Source organism: Choloepus didactylus, chromosome 3 (assembly GCF_015220235.1).
Source record: "Choloepus didactylus isolate mChoDid1 chromosome 3, mChoDid1.pri, whole genome shotgun sequence".
Classification (NCBI taxonomy): Eukaryota; Metazoa; Chordata; class Mammalia; order Pilosa; family Megalonychidae; genus Choloepus; species Choloepus didactylus.
The window spans coordinates 20,879,418-20,900,230 of NC_051309.1; the positions used below are offsets into that span (position 1 = coordinate 20,879,418).

Below are 20,813 nucleotides of genomic sequence, written 5' to 3' on the forward strand. Positions count from 1 at the left end.
ATTGTGATTAAAAAATTAAATGCCTACATGAGAAGATGTTGAAATATTTTTAAACTTTAAAATGAAGATTTAAATGTGGAAAAATAATTTGGGAATTTTTGAATTAAAACATGATAAAGGATTTTGACTTAGAGGGTAGATACTTTTTTGGTTTTAAAACTGAGTAAAATATTAAGATACTAAAAATGTTAATACAATTAGAAGTGCTTTGTAAGCCCTAAACAGTATATATACATTAAGATAACTAGTACAAATATAGTCATTCATATAAAATTCTCAATTTTATTAAGAAGTGTATTTAAATTATTTTAAATTATAATGATGTATTTAACAATTGCCACACAAACTTATGAGTGGGTCTAAAATATGTGGTTATGTAGACATATACATGTTTAACATCCTTAACTTGCTAAAATGAAGCGCAGCTGTGTTTTATCTTTTGCAGGTGAACAGATACAATTAGAAAACTGGAAAGGAACCAAAATAATTTAAAATTTTGCCATTTTATACCATTTTTGTTCAAGTTGATACAGAAAATGCAAGCATCATTTAATGAAAAACACATCTAGATTAAGTATACTAACCTACAAAGTAATAATGCAGTAATGTTCCTATTTTGATTTATCATGATTCTTTCCTATGCATATCATATATTAAAATATAGCATTGGGAAAACACACAGCAATTTCCAGCAGTTTCCACTGGAGATAGTGTTACAAGAGGCCACTGAACTTCGCTTCTTTGAACCTTGGTTGTTGGGGCATTGGTTTCTGGATTGCTATTCTGTTAGCATGATGAACTAATTGACCTAGCAGGGCCCCCTAGAGAATAGCAGCTTCTGCTTAGTTCATCAGGATACAATTTGTTGTTTCATTTCCTCTTCTAGTCCCAATGGGGAAATTGAATTGTGAAAAGACTACCTACTGGGAGCATTCAGTGCTCATGACTGAATAAGTAACTTTATTTATTCATTCATTCATTTAGTTATTTATTTATTTGGTACTGTCTTAATCAGCAAAGAAGGAAGGGCTTTATTAGGCAAAAGTCTACTTTAGTTTTGATACAGATGAATAAGAACTGTTAGCATAGCATGTGATCCACAAGAGTGTTCTCAAAATCCGGGGCCATGGCTGGTGCAATACTTCCATGAAATTTTAATTTGCTGTGTTAAATTTTGTTTGCTGTCTTTATAATTGTTAGGCATCCAGTGCAGGCATTGAAAACAATCAATGGTTGTATGTGACTGGGTTTAAAAACAAAAAACAAAACAAAACAAAATAGAACAAAAAATCAGCTACAGTTTGGAAGTTTGGAAGATTTGTTCTTTGGGCTCCATTTAAATTTGAAGTTTTAATTTTGCTCCAATAAAGATGAATTGCTTGTTCCAAATCTGGACCTGAATAATTTGGTTTTAAATTTTAAAACCTACACAATATTCTGGCTTCATTATTAGTGTGTGCCCTCTTAGGCAACGACAGAGATTGTGAGACCTAAATATGATGATGAATAGCGTCTTTCTTTTTTATCATTTTAGAATTTAGTACCGGTTTCTAGTGATCTTTTAACCAGTTCCTAAAAATGATAATCCAGTTTTCTAGGATATATTTTAAATATTTCCTAAATGAAAACCTCAAATTTTTCTAGAACACCAATTCCATAGTTGCTCATCCTGACAGTAGAGGTAAAATAGTGGTGTGATTACAGACTCTGGCTCTATAATGAGACAGCTTTGATTCATATCCCTGTTCTATCCCTCACTTGCTTTGTGACCCTGGACAAGCATCTTAATTCTCTGAATCTCATAAAGTTAAGGATAATGAGAGGTAACACAAGTGAAGTTCTTGGAAGAGGGCCTAGCACATAGGAATTTCTCAGAGGTTATTAGCAGTTATTATATATATTTCTTGATATTCTTAACAAAATCTGGTGCATGGCAAGTGCTCAATAAAGAGTTCTTAAGTGAATGACTGAATTAATTAATGGACAGGAGGAACTATTGCCAAGAAAACCTAGAATAAATCCATGTCTGTCCTACACATTTAAGCAAAACAGCATATTTCATTATAGTTATAAAATTAGAACCAAATGTAGGAAAAATTCTGAAGTGCTTAGAATCTATATTTAGACAGTAGAATCTTATTCTCCCCAAAGTCATTTTTATACTTTCTAAAAAATCTGAAAGTTAAATTGCAATGTTCTATGAGTCTGGGTGGCTAGAAATAGAATTTAAAAAATCCACCATGACCAAAATATTGTGAAAATTTTGCAAGTATTTTTTTCAAAAAATATGCCTTATAACACTTTAATGAATGCCTACAGAAAAGCTTGTTAATACACACAACGCTGGTGTCTGAAATGAGGGGAAAAAAATATCTGTTCATACACTGAGTTCCTACTGTGTTCTGTTCAAGATGCTACGTGTATTTAAAAGCAAAACAAACAAACAAACATGCCCCCCCCCGGAAGGTATAATCAATCTACTTGGATAAGCAATTTTAACATATGATAATTAGGATTTAATATATACAGTACTTATATATATTATCAAGTACTTGCTAATATCTTACATACTCTAAATCCATGCTATCAGAGCTTAAGGAAATAAGACATACATTTCTCTTTGAGCACTAAAAATATCCTATTTTAATTTGGAACAGATTATTTGGAACTGATGAAGTAAGGAGATTATTTAATTAAAATTTTAATTCAATTCTTATTTTGCTAAACTTTTTTAGAATGTTCTGAAATCTAGGGAAAAGGTGAAAATACAGAATTTTCACTTTGGGAGCTGGTTGCTTTGTATTAGGTTAAGAAGTATGAGCAAGATAGAATCAGTATTGCTAAGATACATGTACTTCTTTTTTAGCTACAATAATGTATGACGATGGAGTCATTTTCATGTTTATTAAGTAATAAGGTATATGAGAATGCAAAAGCATTGTGTCTGGCACATAACATTCTTTATGTTTGTCTCTATTTGGCCCTCCTTCCCTCCATTCTTTATTATTCTGTGATTATCAACAGGAAAACATTGATACTATTGTAATTAAATTCAACACAAATGGATTATGGCGTTAATATAGTTAGTGGTACATAGTAGTCACAATGAAACTTTCATAAGTGATGGTATTTGGAAACCAAATGGTATAGTAAATTATTTCTGCCATTGGCTAATTCTAAAAAAAAAAATTAGTGCCCGTTTTGGGTTCTCTTTCATAAAGGAATATGGTAGTATTTTTCATCTCCCCAAAATGTGAGTAGTAAAGGGCTTCAGAATGTACATTGTCATATAATTTAAGAGTAATTAATATCTTGCCAAATATGACAGGAACAATAATATTCACATTTTATTTTCATTTTCTCTTCTACTGTTCTTGGTCCTCTTGAATTTATTTGGGTCATGTGATTAAATCTAATGTTTGTCTCTTCTGGGTTGATTCAGCCCTTGTTTCCTGCCATGAGGAAATGATAGACTTCAATAAATGGTTCTAGGTCATTTGATTTACACATGAAAACATTTGAACTTTACCCCCATCTCAGACTTTCACGGAAATCAATTTCAGATAGATTTAAGATTGAAACATGAACAGTCAAGCAATGAAACTTCTTGAAAATGTGATAGAATATTTTGATAACCTTGGGTTAGGAAAACATTCTTAAATGGGATGCATAAAGCATTCACCATAAATGAAATGAGTGAGAAATTGGACTTTATTAAAATTAAAAACTCTTTATCAAAGTTAGCAATATGTGAATGGGAGTGGGAGAAGGTATCTGTAATACATGTAACCAGTAAAGCATTCATACACAGCCTATAGATTAAAAAAAAAAAAATACTTCTATAAACCAATAAGAAAAAGCAGCTAATCCAATAAAACAAAAGTGAGAGAAGGGAAAGACAGGAACAGGCACTTGAAAATAAGAATATGAAAATAGCCAATAAACACATAAAAGTGTGTCCAACATCATTATTCATCAGGAAAATAAAAATTTAAACCACAGTGGCATATCATCTCTTACATTTTCTTTAATGGCTATTAAAGAAAACAAAAACAAAAAATCTGATAACTCCAAGTGTTGACAAGGACATAGGACTACTGGAACTCTCAAACATTTACCTTGGTGGGTATAAACTGGTAGTTTGGAAAACTGTTTTTTATTATCCACTAAGACTAAACTTATGCAATCCCTGTGGTCCCGCAATTCAACTTTAGGTACACACTCAACAGAAATATGTTCATATAAGTATCAAAAAATGTATACCAGAATTTTCATAACAGCTTTATTTATAAAACCCCAAATGGAAACAGTATAAATGCCCATCAGCTATGTAACACAAAAAATAAATTGGAGAATAGTCATGCAACGGATTGCTATATAGCAATAAAAATGAACTATAGTAATAAAAATAAACTGTGCCTGCACACATCAACTTGGAGTCATAATGTTGAGCAAAAAATTCCAGACACCAAAGGGTACTCATTTAATGGTTTCTATTATATTATTTTTATTTATAATAAAGTTCAAAAATAGGCAAAACTAATCTATGAAAATAAGAATAAAAAATCGTGTTTTTCCTTTGGGGAGATAACTGACTGAGTAGAGCCATAGATGGCCCGTGAAGGTAGAAGGGTGGAAGAAGTTTGCTGGTAATATTGTCTTTTTTTGTTTTTTGTTTTTGTCTTTTACTGTGGTTACAAGGTTATGTTCATTTTGTTAAACTTCACTGAGCTGTATATTTATGATTCATGAAATTTTAGATATATTTGTTCTGCTGTAAAATTCAAGTCTGAGTTTGTAAGCAACTTATTGCAAAAGGGTCTTTTGATAATTACCTTAGAAACATCTCTCCCAAATGAATCAATTCTTTTCACTTTTAAAATAAAAATTTTGTATGGAGTAAATTTGATTTATGTGTATACTGCTCATATTCCAGGATGCTGCTCTCTCTGTCCATAGAGGATTGCTGCCTCGTGAAGGTTTCAAAGGAATGCAGTATATTACATGAACTCGAGTATTTGTTTTGTTATGAGAAAGTCTTTTAAAAGCACTCACTGTCTTCCAAATGCCAGAATTTAATTCCCCAGTCCCTGCTCTTCCCTTAATTTCTTTGTAGGCTAGAGTTTTGTTTTTAGGGAAAGCATCAGTATGGAAGAAAATCAATGGACAGTTACACTTAGATATGGTACATAGAATCAACAGTCAGTGTAATCTGGGGTGAGATACTCATCTTCAAAGTTGTAGAGAACAAAGCAGGACTAAAAACATGCTAGACGTGGCTGCCTTTTGTAATTTCTCTTTAATGTTAGCCAAATGATATCTTCCCTTTGACTGGCATCACCATCCCTTCGACTACCTTAATTCAGCATTGCTCTTTGGCAGGCATTAGTGGGGAATTTGACTTTGGAATCTTAGTAGGACATCAGTACTCTCAGCTAGCAAGAGCATGAAAGTATCTCCAGAAGGCCAAGTGATATAATGTGAAATCTACTTGCCACCTTTTCTGTTTGAATAAAGCTAAATGAATAGTGATTTTAGCAAAACCAGAGATGCCCTATATTCTCAGGCTTTAGTTGAGCTCTGATCTTGGAATTAGCTGGGGAAAACTAGAACGTCTTTGCAAAGATGAAGCCCCTGAGTATCCAATACAAAATTAGCATAGTTGAGGAGAGCTGAAGATCAAAGGTTATATCTGTTTCACTGTGAAAGGCTGGTACTATGATCAATAGCAAAATTAAAGCAAAGCACTTTGATTGACAGTGCTTGTGATAGCCAAGTCTTTTCAGGCAGATGCTGACATGGGGCTACAGAAACAAAGCAGAGGAAAACCAAGAGAACAGCGGTGATCAGCAACTGTCCCTTTTCTCCACCTGCATCAAATTAATATGGGATAAATATACGTAAATTATAAGGTTCCATATGAAATACTATTAGTTTTATGCTTGATGGTATTCAACTTTTCAATTTATTCACTCAACAAAGATTTATTAAATCCCTTTTAATTCTTAGTGATTAGCAGGGGATACAATATCCATATGACAATATCCATATGACTGACACCTAGCTCAAAGGGTTCAACCAAATGGTAGGAGAAAGAAGTTGGATAGAAACAAGTTATTACAATATAATGCAATTTTAAAGAAATAGATAGCAATAGAATTTTCCCTCCAGGATAATGTCACTCCCAACTCCAAGCTCATGCCTGGAGCTTGCATTACATTTTCAGTCCTCAGTCTTTCATTATGTTCTATGTTTGAACCTCAGGACTTTGCATATTCTGTTTTCTATTCTATGGGAGGACTTGAGGTTCTCTCGGCCACCTTCTCTACTATTTATGTTAGGATCTCAGCCTGAGCATCATGTCCTCTCAAAATCTATCACTGATCCCCTGTCTCCTGCAGGCTATGAATTCAGTTTGTTGCCCCACTGCTGTGCTCAACTAACCTAACTTTTTTTCCGGATATTTATTGCCCTTGTCTTTTTTTTTTTTTTTTTTTAAAGTTTTGTCTCAACCCTCAGCCTGAATTGTGAGGACTGATCTTCAGTTCAGTCCAGCCAGCAGAAATTGACTGTGCAATTTTCCATTGTATTTATTGTACAGACTATGTACATTCTAGAAGGTTCCTTTAGTGCTACACTGTTGTACTTTTTGTCCCAGCAATTTGAGGGTGTGCAAATTCCACAAAGTCATCAGTAGGAACAGGCCATGCTCCTTCTTCATCATAATTAGACATGTCATCTGCAATCATTGTACTGAAGTCTAAAAGAAGATTCCAGGTATCTTTCGGTATTGATCATTTATGATGTTCCAACAAAAATTTATTCCATAAGTCTAAGAATTTAAATGTTCCATTAAGCACTAAATTCCAGTAGGCAATGGCCATTTCTAGATCTAATCCTTTTTGTCGTGGATTCTTGGAAAAATTAAAAGTAAACTGGTAAAAATCCTTAAATCATCCTGGTTCTTTCAATTCTTGTTCCATCTTGGGTATCTGGGCCTTTAGTTTTTCTATGCTGTCACATCCTAATTCTGTCATGCCGTCCATGAACTCCTGTTTGGAGAATTCACACTGTTGCTGCTCTGAACTTCCACGCAATGATCAACACATTAATGCTGGCTGGATCGAGTGCCAGGTTATCACAGAACTGCTGTATACCATCTATTCCAATCTTGTTTTCATCTTGAGGACCTTTGCATCTATTGTATAGTTGTTCTAATTTCTTTCTGTCCAATGATCCTTTTACACTCTCTTGTATATAAAGTTCAGGAATTTGGAAAAAATTGTCTGTTGCAACATCTAAATTCCAGTCATTTTGAGACAGACAGCTTACTGCTGTTTTTTCACTAGACTGTGTGAAGATCGTAAACTGACGAACTTTATCCTTCTGCGATGATTTCAACTTGTTCATGTTGGTGTCCCCCCTGCCCTTGTCTTTTACTTCCTTTTAGCCTGACTAGATTATAAATTCCTGGAGGGCTGAGGCCATTCCTGTCTTCTATGAAAGAGAAATCCAGGTCTGACTGGCCTTTACTATTGTTAAATTAATAATTGTTGAATAAATGATGAGTGGACCTAGGGAAAATGATGGTTCAGTATGCCTCAAGGAGTCAAGGAAAGCGTGGGAAGAAACAAACTTATATTGCTGTAACTCATGGCATTGCTTTATAATTATTTAAGTGGTATTTTTCATATTTAGGTTCTTTGCTTAGACAAAATGTTATGAAGAAAGGATCCAATTCTAGACTGTCAGTTGTTGGGGCTTTTAAAATTTGGTCTGAGTCCTATTGGAGAATCTGATAAAATGTATGGACTCTCTTCCACCCCCACTTCCCAAATTCACTTGTGGTCATAAATGTTCGTATATACATTTTTAGGGTACCATGGACCTGCCAAAGCCTGTTAGAGACTTCAGCTCGAAAAGCTTGATGTTTGGGCTTTTTTGTCTTTCTCATTTTTGTATGCTCACATGCAGCTAATGGAGTCACTGAGTTTGGCTTACATCCACCCTTCATTATAATATACCCTTCTTTATTGTAATATTCATAGGTAACCCTTATATGTTAAGAATATTGTTTCATTTCATTTAAACTAAGTCATGACGAAGTCCCTTAACTTGTCCAGTGTACAGAAGAGGATATTGAAGTCAAAGAAGCTAAATTACTTGCCAGAAAGCTCACAGATTATAAGGGGTGAGCTGGAATTCCAATTAGGCAGCCTTGCTCTTGGGTCCCTGCTCACATCCAATAATCTGTATTGACTCTCTAGAATCTTGGTGCACATAATCCACTCAGTGTCTTACTATGAAGTAAGTGTGGTTCCTTTTTATATTTTTTATAATAAAGGAAACTTAACCTCAAGGTAAGTTTACAAGGTAAAATGACTTGGTTTTTGTCACTTACCTATTAGTTTGTGGTAGATCTTGAATTTGAGCCCAGTTGAATCTTGTGCCTCAGCTATGGCCTTTACACTACACTAAACTTCATAGTGCCTGGCACTTAATAGATACTGATCTTTGGAAAGATAGATTTGGAAAAAGGCAAATGTAGACTTGATTAAGCTATTTTTAAGAAGTTTGATATTAGTGTGTCTTGTTGACACAAGGAATTCGAAAACTGTTTAACATGTGGACATTTTGCTGTGTAGGAAGGTGGAGAAAGGACTGTAGCAACATAAGGGAAGAGCATAAGAGGGCAAATAGCTACCTGTACTTGAAAATGAGATTGGAAAAAGCCATTATTAATGATCTTTCATTTTATTAAACTATTTTGGATGAGAGCTTGTGAATACAGTATTTTAATAGTTATTTTTACTCAGCTTTATTTCCTATATATATATATATATATGTATGTATGTATGTATGAATGAACATTTTAATTTATGTGTATATATATATATGTGTGTTTATATTAACTCTTGAAAGGCTGCCGTTTTTCAATGTATACTCATTGCTAAGTTATAAAAAGACCATGTTTTTGTCGATGCACGTTTTCTTAAGTTTTTAAAACTTTTTTATGCAGAACAACTTAACCGACCCTTTAAGTCTAACCTGTATTATAGTATTGTACATTAGATTGTTCTATAGCCATAGAAAGTATGATAATTATGTTATATGATTAATTTATATTCCTAACTCATTTGATGCAATTTATTATAAATTAATCATTTCATAGAAATGTTTCCATTTCCAAAAATCAGTTCCTTGCATATCATTATTTTTTAGCATCAGTCTATGAGTGCTGCTAATTTAATATGAATGAAAATGCAAATTAATTGTTTTATCTGCTCTGATAAAGCCTTCCACGTTTATACTATAAACTAATAGAACAGATAAGCAAATGCTATTTAGCATACAAACATCTTTCTATTTCAGAGACTTGCCAGTGTTCTTATTCCTTTTGTGGAAGAGCAGATGTTTGGAGGTCCTTACCCCATCCGGAAGTGCTTTTCCTACTGATAAAATTTAGCTGGATAATTTATATATGAACTACTAACAAATTTTTGGCTTCCAAAGAGGCTTTTCTTGATTACCCAGCCTTGGCATCATTATATTTACGTGTTGAATAAATTTTATTTTGGATGATCATGATAATAAAGAAATGACCTGCAGTAGATGTAATAAAGTTTGGGTATTTTCAGGTATTAAATGTCTCAAGTGCACTGAAGGACAAAGAAATATCTTATTTGAAATAATGAAAGGGTTTCTCAAACATTTAGAGTGCTGGACTGTGCACTGGAAGAGGGAGTGTTTTTTAATGTTAGGAGTATTTCAACTACTGTAGTGATAGTAGGTATCATTTTTAATCATTTATTAAGTCTTATTCTTTTGTAAATAATATCACACTTAATCCTTTATGTGATTACAGAGACCTTATGAAGAGATTACAATTTGGAAGGAAATTTATAAATAAGCCAATTTATCTGAAAATTCCAAGTTGCTTTATTAAAGTTTTAGCTATCACCCCTTTTTAGTGGGGAGAAAAGTCAATGCCCTCTTCCTCTTGACTTTGCCTTTGACCCATCTATAAAAGTTTCTAGCTTTACACTTCGTAAGAAGAGCTGATTCTGTATTCCCATTTTGCAGATGAGGAAACTGAGGCTCAAAAGGATTAGCCATTATGCTTAATGTGATTTTGTTATATTCATATATATCAAAGATAAATGAAATTGTCTTCATGAAAAGTAGTATCTGAATACTTTTCAGGCACAGGCTTCAATTTATTTAATTCTTATCCTCTACTTCAGGAAATAGTAGATAACTAGTTAATGAAAACATAGTATTACATCAATGAATATTTTGTTCCTACTGGTGTTTGTTTCTTAAGCTCTCATTTAATATGTCTAAATCTCTTCAAAAAGAAGAATCATGATGTCTATATATATTGAAAAAGTAGCTCTTGAATGTATTACTGCCATTCTCTTGTCTCTTTTATAATGATTTGGAGATACTGAGGAAAATGATCCTTTCAAAATATTTACAAAATAATGCTTACTCCGAACATGCTCTTTGGAAGATTAAATACCATTAATCAAGTTGAATGTGAGCTTCAAAACAATTAAGATTTTTAAGAATGCACTATATTGTTCTAATCACAAGAAAACAATACAATCCCTGTTCAAAAAGTCTTTCAGTCAGTTCTTCATTCAATTCACCTAACACTCATTTGGAAAATTTTCCCTGCTTAATTAAACAAGTTAAGCCTTATCTTAAATGTATCTAAATGTGTCCTCCATATTCTTCCAGCCACAGGAAATTTCTGTCTCTCCATGACAAACATTTAAACTTTTATAGAGTGTTTTGTTTTGTTTTGTTTTTTCACCCAAGTGTGATGAGTTTAAATATGACTTGAGTTCAAATCTGAGCTTTCGCCTTTACTAGTTAGTGTGACTTTGAGGAAGTTACTTCATCTCATCCTTCATTACCTTATTTTTAGAATAAGCATAGTGATATGTGATCACCAGATATGGTGATTGTGGAGATTTAATAAAATAATATGTATGAGGGCCTTTCTTATTGCCTAACTCACCTTAATTCCTTCCATACTTACTATGTTTGTGTGTGTGTTGTTTATTTTTATGGATGACCTCATGCTCTGGAGAAGGGCATGCTTCCTCTTCTAACATATCTCCTACCACTTTCTTTGTCAACAGCACAGGAGCTGTGTTCCTCAGACATGCCTAGTTTGCTCCACTTCAAGTCCTTTATATGTGCATTACCCTCCATCTTGAATACTCTTGTTCCACATCTTCACTTAGCACCCTACTTCTTATCCCTTAGGTGTGCACAGAAATCACCTCCTCTGGTGGCCTTTTCTGATCCACCTGTCTTAAGTATCTCACACCTTCCTATGACCCACAGCCCCCAACCCTAGACTCTCTCTCTTTTACCTCATTAATTTTACAGCACTTTTCACTATATGAAACCTGTGTTCTCTATTGTCTACACTAGAATATATCACTAGGAGGGACAGAGGCAAATTTTTTTTTTACCTTCAAGGGTTGGCAGATAGTGGGGAAAGAAAACAAATATCTGTTGAATGAGTAAACGTGTGAGTGAATGAAACTATACATATAATGCAAAATAAATAACAATTTTAAAGCATGTGATTGCAGGAAATTGTTTACCTTAGGCTGTTATTAGTTTTAATTATCTGAAGTTAACACCCAAAAGGAGTCCAAAAAAGTTCTGTGTGAGAGTGGGCAAAGAGATTGGGATTCAAAAGGTGTTGTAGTGAAGTCACAATGCAGATAAAGTACACACGGTTAATTAAGCCTTAGGATCTTTTATTTTATGGATATATCCATGTAAAGAAGTATTTTTCTCAGTTATACATAGATGAAATATCAGCAATGAAACATTTTACCACCATTCTCATTCCAAAAGTCTATTTATAGGTTGAGGGTAGCCATTAACTCTACAGTGGGATATATTGAATATTTAGTTTCTTTTCCATACAGTATCAGTGCCATAAGATCTTCTGACAAAGAGCAGTGCAAGCTTAAAAATGATTTCACTAACTCAAACCTTATATTATGTGTTGCACAAAATATTACATCAAAAAACTTTTAAATCCTGATGAATTTCCTGGGAGAAGTAATCTGCATATTAGACTTAAGAACAACTCCTCTAAGTTGTCAAATATTGACATTTCTTTTTTAATTATTGAAAAGTTACACTGTCTTATTTCTGGTTCAAATGAGGAAGAACAATGCACACACTCATGAATGATGTTGAAATCAAAAGGGGGAAAACAAGTGTGAGAAGACTGTGGTGAGAACTGTTTGCTTACAAGGAAACCACACCCATTAACCTGCACCCCTCCGCCGATACAAAACAAAGCAACACAGACAAAACAATAGTTAGTGAAGTTTCATCATAAGAAGAATAGCAAGCATGTTCCTTTCTGTTTCCATTAAATGCATACCATGGTCTTATCTCTATTTTATAGTTCAGTTGCTAGCCAGTAGATGGCACCATTGTGACTCCCAGGGCTGCTGGACCTTGATAAGGAAACATAAAACACTTTCAATTGCAAAGCATTTGTAAATGGTGCAATTTGTAAGCACCAACACTTGCAGGTGTTGCCTTAAAAAGCAACTGGTCCTACAACTTTCAGAAAATAAAAAAACAGTTGGAAGCCAGTAAATATCACAAGAATCCCCAGGTTTGTACTTACATCATTTATCATATTGATTTTTTAATTATTTTAAATTTAAATTGTTTTAATAAAAAATAGGAACACACACATACATAATTTATCTACTTTCAAGAATTCTGAAACCTTCCACAAATATTTCTATTAAATATTTCTCTCTTACATTGTCCAAATATACTATAGGAATCTATGGGGTAAGAGTATGAGGGAGGGATTTTACAAGGAAAATCACTAAATGTAGCGTTTTTATCTCTAGGCAACGGAGCTTCTCCACATTCTGGTATATTTAGCATTGTCCGGCCTCTATTCAGGTGAATTTAGACTATAGAAGGCTTCTAAACCTACAAATCTATGAGTTTCTAAAAGTTACAAGATGTTATATTTGATTTTCTGTGTTCTCAGTATCCACAGTAATATCCAAACAGAGTTCACTGGTAAATTTTAAAAGCAATTGCCATGATTTCTGTTTTAAAGATTTATTTGCAAGTTTATTTAATTAGGAACATAATTTCCTCTAGGAACAGTATTTTAATGATTGTTAGGTTGTCTGATATTTTAAGCTGTGATTTGATAACTTATCTGAGCCTTTGAGGCAAGATGACATAATCGTCAGAAGCAAGAGGCTTCATATCTAATAATATCAGTGGCTCTCAGTACCTTCCCAATTAATTATTTACTTACTAACAGGGTTAATTTTGACAAATCATCAGAGTAACTTTAAATTCCCTTGGGCTTCAAAGAGTATATGGCCCCAGTAGTTCCTATGGGAAAGGAGCATGGGATATTGACTGTACTGTACCCCAACTCCACCTCTTCTGCTTGGCACCTTTGTTATCTAAAGCAACTTTTATCGCTTCTCTGAGACTGGTTTCCCATCTTCAAAATCGAGAAGATGGTGCCCAGCTATCAGTGTTGGTGTAAGGATTAAATTATATATATATGTATGTGTGTGTATATACATTTATATGTGTATGAGTATGTATATATATATGTGTCTATATATAATGTATAAATATATACACACAGTGACTGTTATGGAAGTTCAAAAGCGATGGTTAAATTGCTATTGTAACTTGTATTCAAATCAAGTGTTAGAGACAGAAGATTACCCTGTAATTATGACCTCACGCAGTTTTCTACATCTTAGAATAATTTCACCACTTTCAGAAATTTCCTATGACCTGTGCCTACCCTTTCCTTTATTTTAATTTTGGGAAACTCCACAGCTTTAAAGTGACTCAATGGAAGACATTAGTATGGCTCTTTAGGTTTCTGCCCAGTGTTTGTATGGGTCCTTTGAATAAAATAGGCCGTACCAGGCACTTTGAATGGAAAAATTCAATCATAAACCGTAACCACTGCCTCAGATTTCCCCACTTGTCCTTTGCCCTTGGGCTCTTTGGTTCATTGCACCATCTTCCTAAAGAACTACCCAAAACAGACTCCCTCCCTTGCCCCTCACCAGTGCATACATGTTTAGTGACAGGCTTTTCTGGCCACATGCTACAACTATAGGTATATGACTGGTCCAACTTCTGACTTGGTCCCATAGGATTAAGACAAATTTGTTGTGCTGACAGGCTTTGGGGAAGCATGCTGAAGTTATAGAAACTCTTGTTCCCCTCCTCAAGTGATTTAGTCTTTCATTCAGTAATTGATTCAGCAAACATCACTGCCAAGTCCTAATGCCACACATCAGGCTGCACCCTTGTGGTCCTCCAACTTGAGCTAACAATATTGCATGTCATTTATTGAACACATGGGGGATGTGATCTCTTTTACAATTGAACACACAGGGGATGCAATCTGTACAAAAATGGTGCAGGAATCTGAGGAGACGTGGCAGAGCACTAATAGCTTTTGCCACAGAAGGTGTTGCTATTTATGTCTAAGCTGATAGGTATTTTAAGGATCAATACATTGTTACTGCGTATACCCTTTTAAAAAATGACTGGCAACTTTTATGACACTGTTTTATCCTTAATGATAGCTCATTGTGTATTCTTACAATGCTTATAGTATGTGATTTGAATGACATGGTTTTGCATTACTAACTAAAAATAAGAATCTCAGGAACCCCTTAGATGTGTATGGTATCTAAAACACTTCCATATGTCTTTCCTACTTGACCTTACATGCACTCTGTGAATTAGGAAGACATGAAAACTTTTGCTCATTCCTGAGATAAGGCATTTGAAGCTTGATGGCCTAAAATCATATCACTAGATGGCATCTGAGTCACAAATAAAACCCAGAAAATTGTGCCTCTTTGTTCAGCAATTTTCCCAGACCAACAACCAGAGACAGCTTTAGATTGCTTGAAATGCTTAGTCATAATCATTTTGATTATTATTAACATTATTATGCATTCATGATTATAGAATATATATCATGTTTGCTGTGCTGCGTATATTAAAAAAAAAAAAAGTGATAAGATCCACCATCTCCATCTGTTTTACCTCTCCCAAAACATTTGATGCTATTAGTATAATTCTGCAGATTCAGGGTAATTATTTCCCCCCAGGAAGTTTCAGCCCTGCTAGAGAAGTCTATATATTTTAATTTTTGAAGATGCTGAAGATTGTAACTAAGACTTTTTAGTTTAGCCCATGGATGCACCACATCTATTGACAAAAGCCATGATTCAACTGGAAAACCATTGCTCAGTAGGAATATCAGTGTTTGCATTTAACAGTAAGGTTCTCAGCCAACAAAAAACTGAATAAAGTTCCAGGTGTGTTTTGCACAATCCTCACTATATCTTCCTTGATTTTGTAGTTTCCCTTTCCCACGTCTACCTTTCCCAATCTTACAGTTTTTCAGGGATGCATCCAGTGTCTCTCTCCATTCTTGTGCTTCTGGTTCTGTGCCTAGAACTCAAAATCAGGGAATGAAAGAAAAGTTATCACCCACATGAGCATTTCAGCCCAGAAATTAACATGGAGATAGCCTTTCAGTTCCCTAAATTTGATGTAGAATCTGATGAATGCCATTACTAGGAAACATTCATCAGACTTTTGCTTTTTCCAGGAAGTTAGACATTTAGCTTTCCAAATCCAAAGTATGTTTAAAAGTGGCTTTAGTCTGCTCTTTATATGCCACTTAGAATTCCCAGTCCTGCTGGTGGAACATTTTGTAGTAACATTTAAAAATGTAAACATTTTATTTTTCTCCTTCAGTGAAGAGAACTGATTCATGATAAGTTCCTCTGCCCCTCCCTTCACCATATGTCTCTTCCTCATTTTGGATTTCCTGTTGACATTAAAACGAGCAACACATGTGAAGGAGTTAGAAAGAAAGCTTTAATTTAATGAGGTAGTTTTTAAAAGCATGAATCAAATTCTCATGTAAAGCCTTTTAAAATATATTCTAAATACTTTTTCGTATTACGTAAAAACTTGTTATATTGGAAGCATCATTATTCTGTTCTCCTCACCTCCGAAGAAAGGGTTAAGAAAAATACCATAAATAGATTTATTTTTGCAGTGTAATGGGGGGGGGGGGATCCTCTGTGAAGCTGTTAAGAGTCTTGTGATTCAGTAACACACAGACTATCAAATCTAGCTCTGATGCCAAGAGGCTCTGCTTTAGTTTGCTAGGGCTACCATAACAAAGGATCACAGTGGCTTAAAACAACAGAAATGCATTGTCTCACAGGTTCTGGAGGCTAAAAGTCTGAAATCAAGATGGTGACAGGCCATGTTTCCTTCCTCTGAAGTCTGTAGAGTTATGGAGGTGGCTTGCCAGCAGTGCATGGCATTCTTTGGCTTGTGACATATCTCCATCTCTGCCTCTGTAATGTGGCCATCTTCTTTCTTTGTCTCTTTGTCTCTCCAAATTTCCTCTTCTTATAATGACACTAGTCACATTGGATTAGGGCCTACTCTAACCCAGTTCAGCCTCATCCTACTAATATCTTCAAAGAACCTACTTCCAAATAGAGTCACATTCATGGGCCCGGAGGTTAAGACTTGAACATATCTTTTTGGGGGGCATGACTCAATCCATGACAGGTCTTAAGCATTTTATAATTCTCATTGTAATGTTTTCTTTGCCTTCCCGTTCCTCCCTTTTCCTGTTTGGCAGCACTTGCTCATGCCCATACAAGATCATTTGGCACATATGTAGGGTTTGGTTTCAAAAGTAATGATTGCTTTTCTCAAATAAATCAACCTAGGTTTATCAGATATCTACAGGAATTATTTCAGCGTGGTACCACTGGATGCATGGATGGATTGCCATCATGATGTGTTACTGCTGTCCCTGGACTTTGTCACAGGAGATAGTCACATTCCAAAGGTCATTTCTTGTCTCTTTTTTTTTATCTTCCTTGATACTGCTCCATAACTCTTAATGTATTTCCAATGTCCATTTTAGTGAGATGGCCCATATCTCTAACACAAAAAGGTCTTACAAATTGGATGCTTTTTCAGTGTGAATTACAGATTACGTGCTGTAAGAAACTTCAAAATATTTTCTGCTTTTTCCAGCTTTGAATACAGAGGTCAGTATGAGATAGGAAATTAAACCAGATGTGAATTAGATACGTAACAGTGGCATAGCCCTTCATCTCTCTTTGCCTATTTTCAGGAAATGAATATAAGTTAAAGTAAAAATTATTGGAGAAATATCAGAGCTTCTTAGTAGTGATACATTTTTACTCTATTTTATACATGAGGATATTAGATTGAACCCTAAAAAATTCTCATCAATATCGCATCATTTTGACCTGCCCCCAAAACAATGGTTTCCAATGGCTTGTCCTAATAGTATGACACTATTTGAAATGTAATTGTTATTTATGCTATCAGGGTGTTTGAATTTTGATATACAACACTTTTCCCCAGCTTCAGGTTTTCAGTTTCTAAAATCTCCAGTAATGAGAAAATTCATGATTGAAGATGCTAAGACCATATGTGGATAATTTTGTAAGGAAGACTGTTACAGTGATCCAGTGAAAGTCCTCTTCAGTAAATAACACACTAAACAATATCAATATTGATGAGAATTTTGCATCTTAAATTAGTGATAATGCCTCCTAACCGTTTCTATATAGTCTTCCTCCCCCATACTGTTGCAAAAGCATTATTTATTTATTTATTTATTTATTTATGCAAGTAAGAAGGGTCAATGATTTTCTACCTTTAGTTCTCCATTGCTATCATGGGCTTGGCACTATTCTAAGCATTAAGGTCATGAGTGTGGACAGGTGGACAGATCAGACCCAGTTCCCGCTGTCTGGAAGCTTACATTCTAATGTCAATGGGTGAATCCATGCAGAGTTCCCATGGCTTCTGTGTAATGAGAGAGAATGACTGGAAGGAGCACTGGGCTGGTCGGGGCAGGTTTCTCAGAGCAGAGACGTTTGCATAGTGTTCTGAGGATGAGGGCAGCCTGCCACAGGAATCATGGATGTCACCAAAAAGGGCTCTGAGGCAGCAGCCAGCCAGCACTTTTGAAGACTAGAAAGAAGATCAATGCTGATGAAGGGAAGAGGGGTGAGTAATGAGGGCGGATGTAGGAGGTTGGAGGTCGGAGGGAAGAGGGTCTGCCGAATAGTCATTTATTTATTGATTTATTGTCTTTTGGAGCAGCTGACCCCAGCCACTCTAAAATTACTTGGGGGAAGGAAGACCTTTAGGTAATATGTACTTACGTTATTTAACTTCCTTTTTTTCCTTCCCCCTTAAGTTTCAGTATGCTTTCTAAGGCATCCTGGTTCAAATCTTACTACTACCCTACCACCTGCTGTATACTCATGTTCCTGTCTTATTTTCCTTGATAGGAGTGACTCACAATTTGCATATATTAGAACCAAATTTTTACAGTACACCCGAAGTAAATTCACATGCAGACATAAAGGGAAGTGTTGAGATTAGGTGGGGTCTGTATTTTGTTAAATTTCCCAAAAGCCAACTTAATTGGGGTTGGGGGGTGTTTTTAAAGCCAGAAAAAGAGACTTGGGGCAATAAGAAGATCAAAAACAGATATATGCTTAGTTAAAATATCACAAGTGCTCATTTTCTGTTTTTTGTTGTTGTTGTTGTTGTTGTTGTTGTTCACTTGTTTGTTCATTGTTTTTTGGCAGCATTCCTGAATATTTACCAAGGTGAAAGAATCTATGAAGCAGGTACTCTTTTGATGTGCCATTGGATTCAATTTGCAAGTATTTTGTTGAGAATTTTTGCATCTATATTCATTAGGGAGACTGGCCTGTAGTTTTCCTTTCTTGTAGTATCTTTATTACGTTTTGGTATTAGAGTGATATATTAGCTTCATAGAATGTTAGGTAGTATTCCCTTTTCTTCAAATTTTTGGAAGAGTTTGAACAGAAATGGTGTTAATTCTTCTTAGAATATATGATAAAATTCCCCTGTGAAACCATCTGGCACTGGGCTTTTCTTTGTAGGGAGGTTTTTGTTGACTAATTGAATCTCTTTATTTGTAATTGGTTTGTTGAGGTCTTCTATTTCTTCTTGAGTCAGTGTGTTCATGTGTTTCTAAGAAATTGTTAATTTCATCTAAGTTGTCTAGTTTGATGGACTGTTGTACATAGTATTGTACACCATGACCAAGCTGGGTTTATTCCAGGCATGCCAGAGAGGTTCAACACAAGAAAATCAATTAATGTAATACACTACATTAATGAATCAAAAGGGAAAAATCATGTAATCATCTCGATTGATGCTAAAAAGGCATTTGACAAAATTCAAAATTCATAAAATCACTTCAAAAGGTAGAAATCAAAGGAAAATTCCTCAATATGATAAAAGGCATACATAAAAAACCCACAACCAACATCATACTCAGTGAGGAGAGACTGAAAACCTTCCCTCTGAGATCAGGAATGAGACAAGGGTGCCCAGTGTCACCATTGTTATTCAGTATTGCACTAGAGGTTCTAGCAAGAGTAGTTGGGCAAGAAAAAGAAATAAAAGGCATCCAAATTAGAAAGGAAGAAATAAAACTATCATTATTTGTAGATGACATGATCCTATATTTTGAAAACCCTGAGGAATCTACAACAAAGCTATTTGAGCTAATGACCAAATTCAGCAAAGTGGTGGGATACAAGATCAATGTGCAAAAATCAGTAGTATTTCTATAATCTAGGAATAAGCTAACTGAGGAGGCAATTAGAAAAAAAATTCCATTCACGATGACAACTGAAAGAATCAAGTACCTAGGAATAAACTTAACCAAGGATGTAAAGGATCTGTGCTCTGAAAACTACAAAAGATTGCTTAAAGAAATCAAAGAAGACCTAAATAGGTAGAAAGTCATTCTGTGTTCACGGATAGGAATGCTAAATGTAAAGATGTCAATTCTACCCACATTGATCTACAAATTCAATGCAATACCAATCAAAATTCCTACAACCTACTTTGCAGAATTGGAAAAGTTAGTTGTCAAGTTTATTTGGAAGGGAAAGGGGTCTCAAGTAGCCAAAAATATCCTGAAAAAGAAGAATGAAGTGGGAGGACTTATATTTTCTGACTTTAATGCTTATTATAAAACCACAGTGGTCAAAATAGCATGGTACTGGCACAAAGATAAATATATTGATCAATGGAATCAAATTGAGAGTTCAGAAATAGATCCTCAGATCTATGGTCATTTAATTTTTGACAAGGCCCCCAAATCCACTGAACTGAGACAGAATAGTCTCTTCAATAAATGGGACTGGAAGAACTGGATATCAATATCCAAAGGAATGAAAGAGGACCCCTACTTCATACCCTATATATAAAAATTAACTGAAAGTGGATCAAAGACCTAAATATAAGAACCAGTACCATAAAACTCCTGGAAGAAAGTATAAAAGATTTTTAAGACTTAGTGTTAGGAGGTAGCTTCTTAGACCTTATAGCCAAAGCACAAGCAAGAAAAGAAAAAATAGATAAATGGGAAATCCTCAAGACTGAACACTTCTGTGCTTCAAAGCACTATGTCAAAGGGTGAAAAGGCAAAAAGACAGCCAACTCTATGAGAGAGAATATTGATACCCATATATGTGATAAGGATTTGATATCCAGTATATATAAAGAAGTCCTGTAACTCAATAAGAAGACAAACAACCCAATTATAAAATAGTTGAAAGACATGAATAGACATTTCTCCAAAGAGGAAATACAGATGGCTAAAAAGCGCATGAAAA

At 34.7% G+C, this 20,813-nt stretch overlaps 1 protein-coding gene and 1 pseudogene across 2 annotated transcripts in view; one reads left to right on the plus strand and one right to left on the minus strand.

Moving 5' to 3' along the window:
- The window catches only part of SLIT2 (slit guidance ligand 2), a 391,304-nt gene that overhangs the window by 169,395 nt on the left and 201,096 nt on the right, over positions 1 to 20,813 (plus strand). The gene's annotated exons all lie outside the window — the stretch shown is intronic.
- On the minus strand, positions 6,557 to 7,410 carry LOC119529263 (annotated as a pseudogene).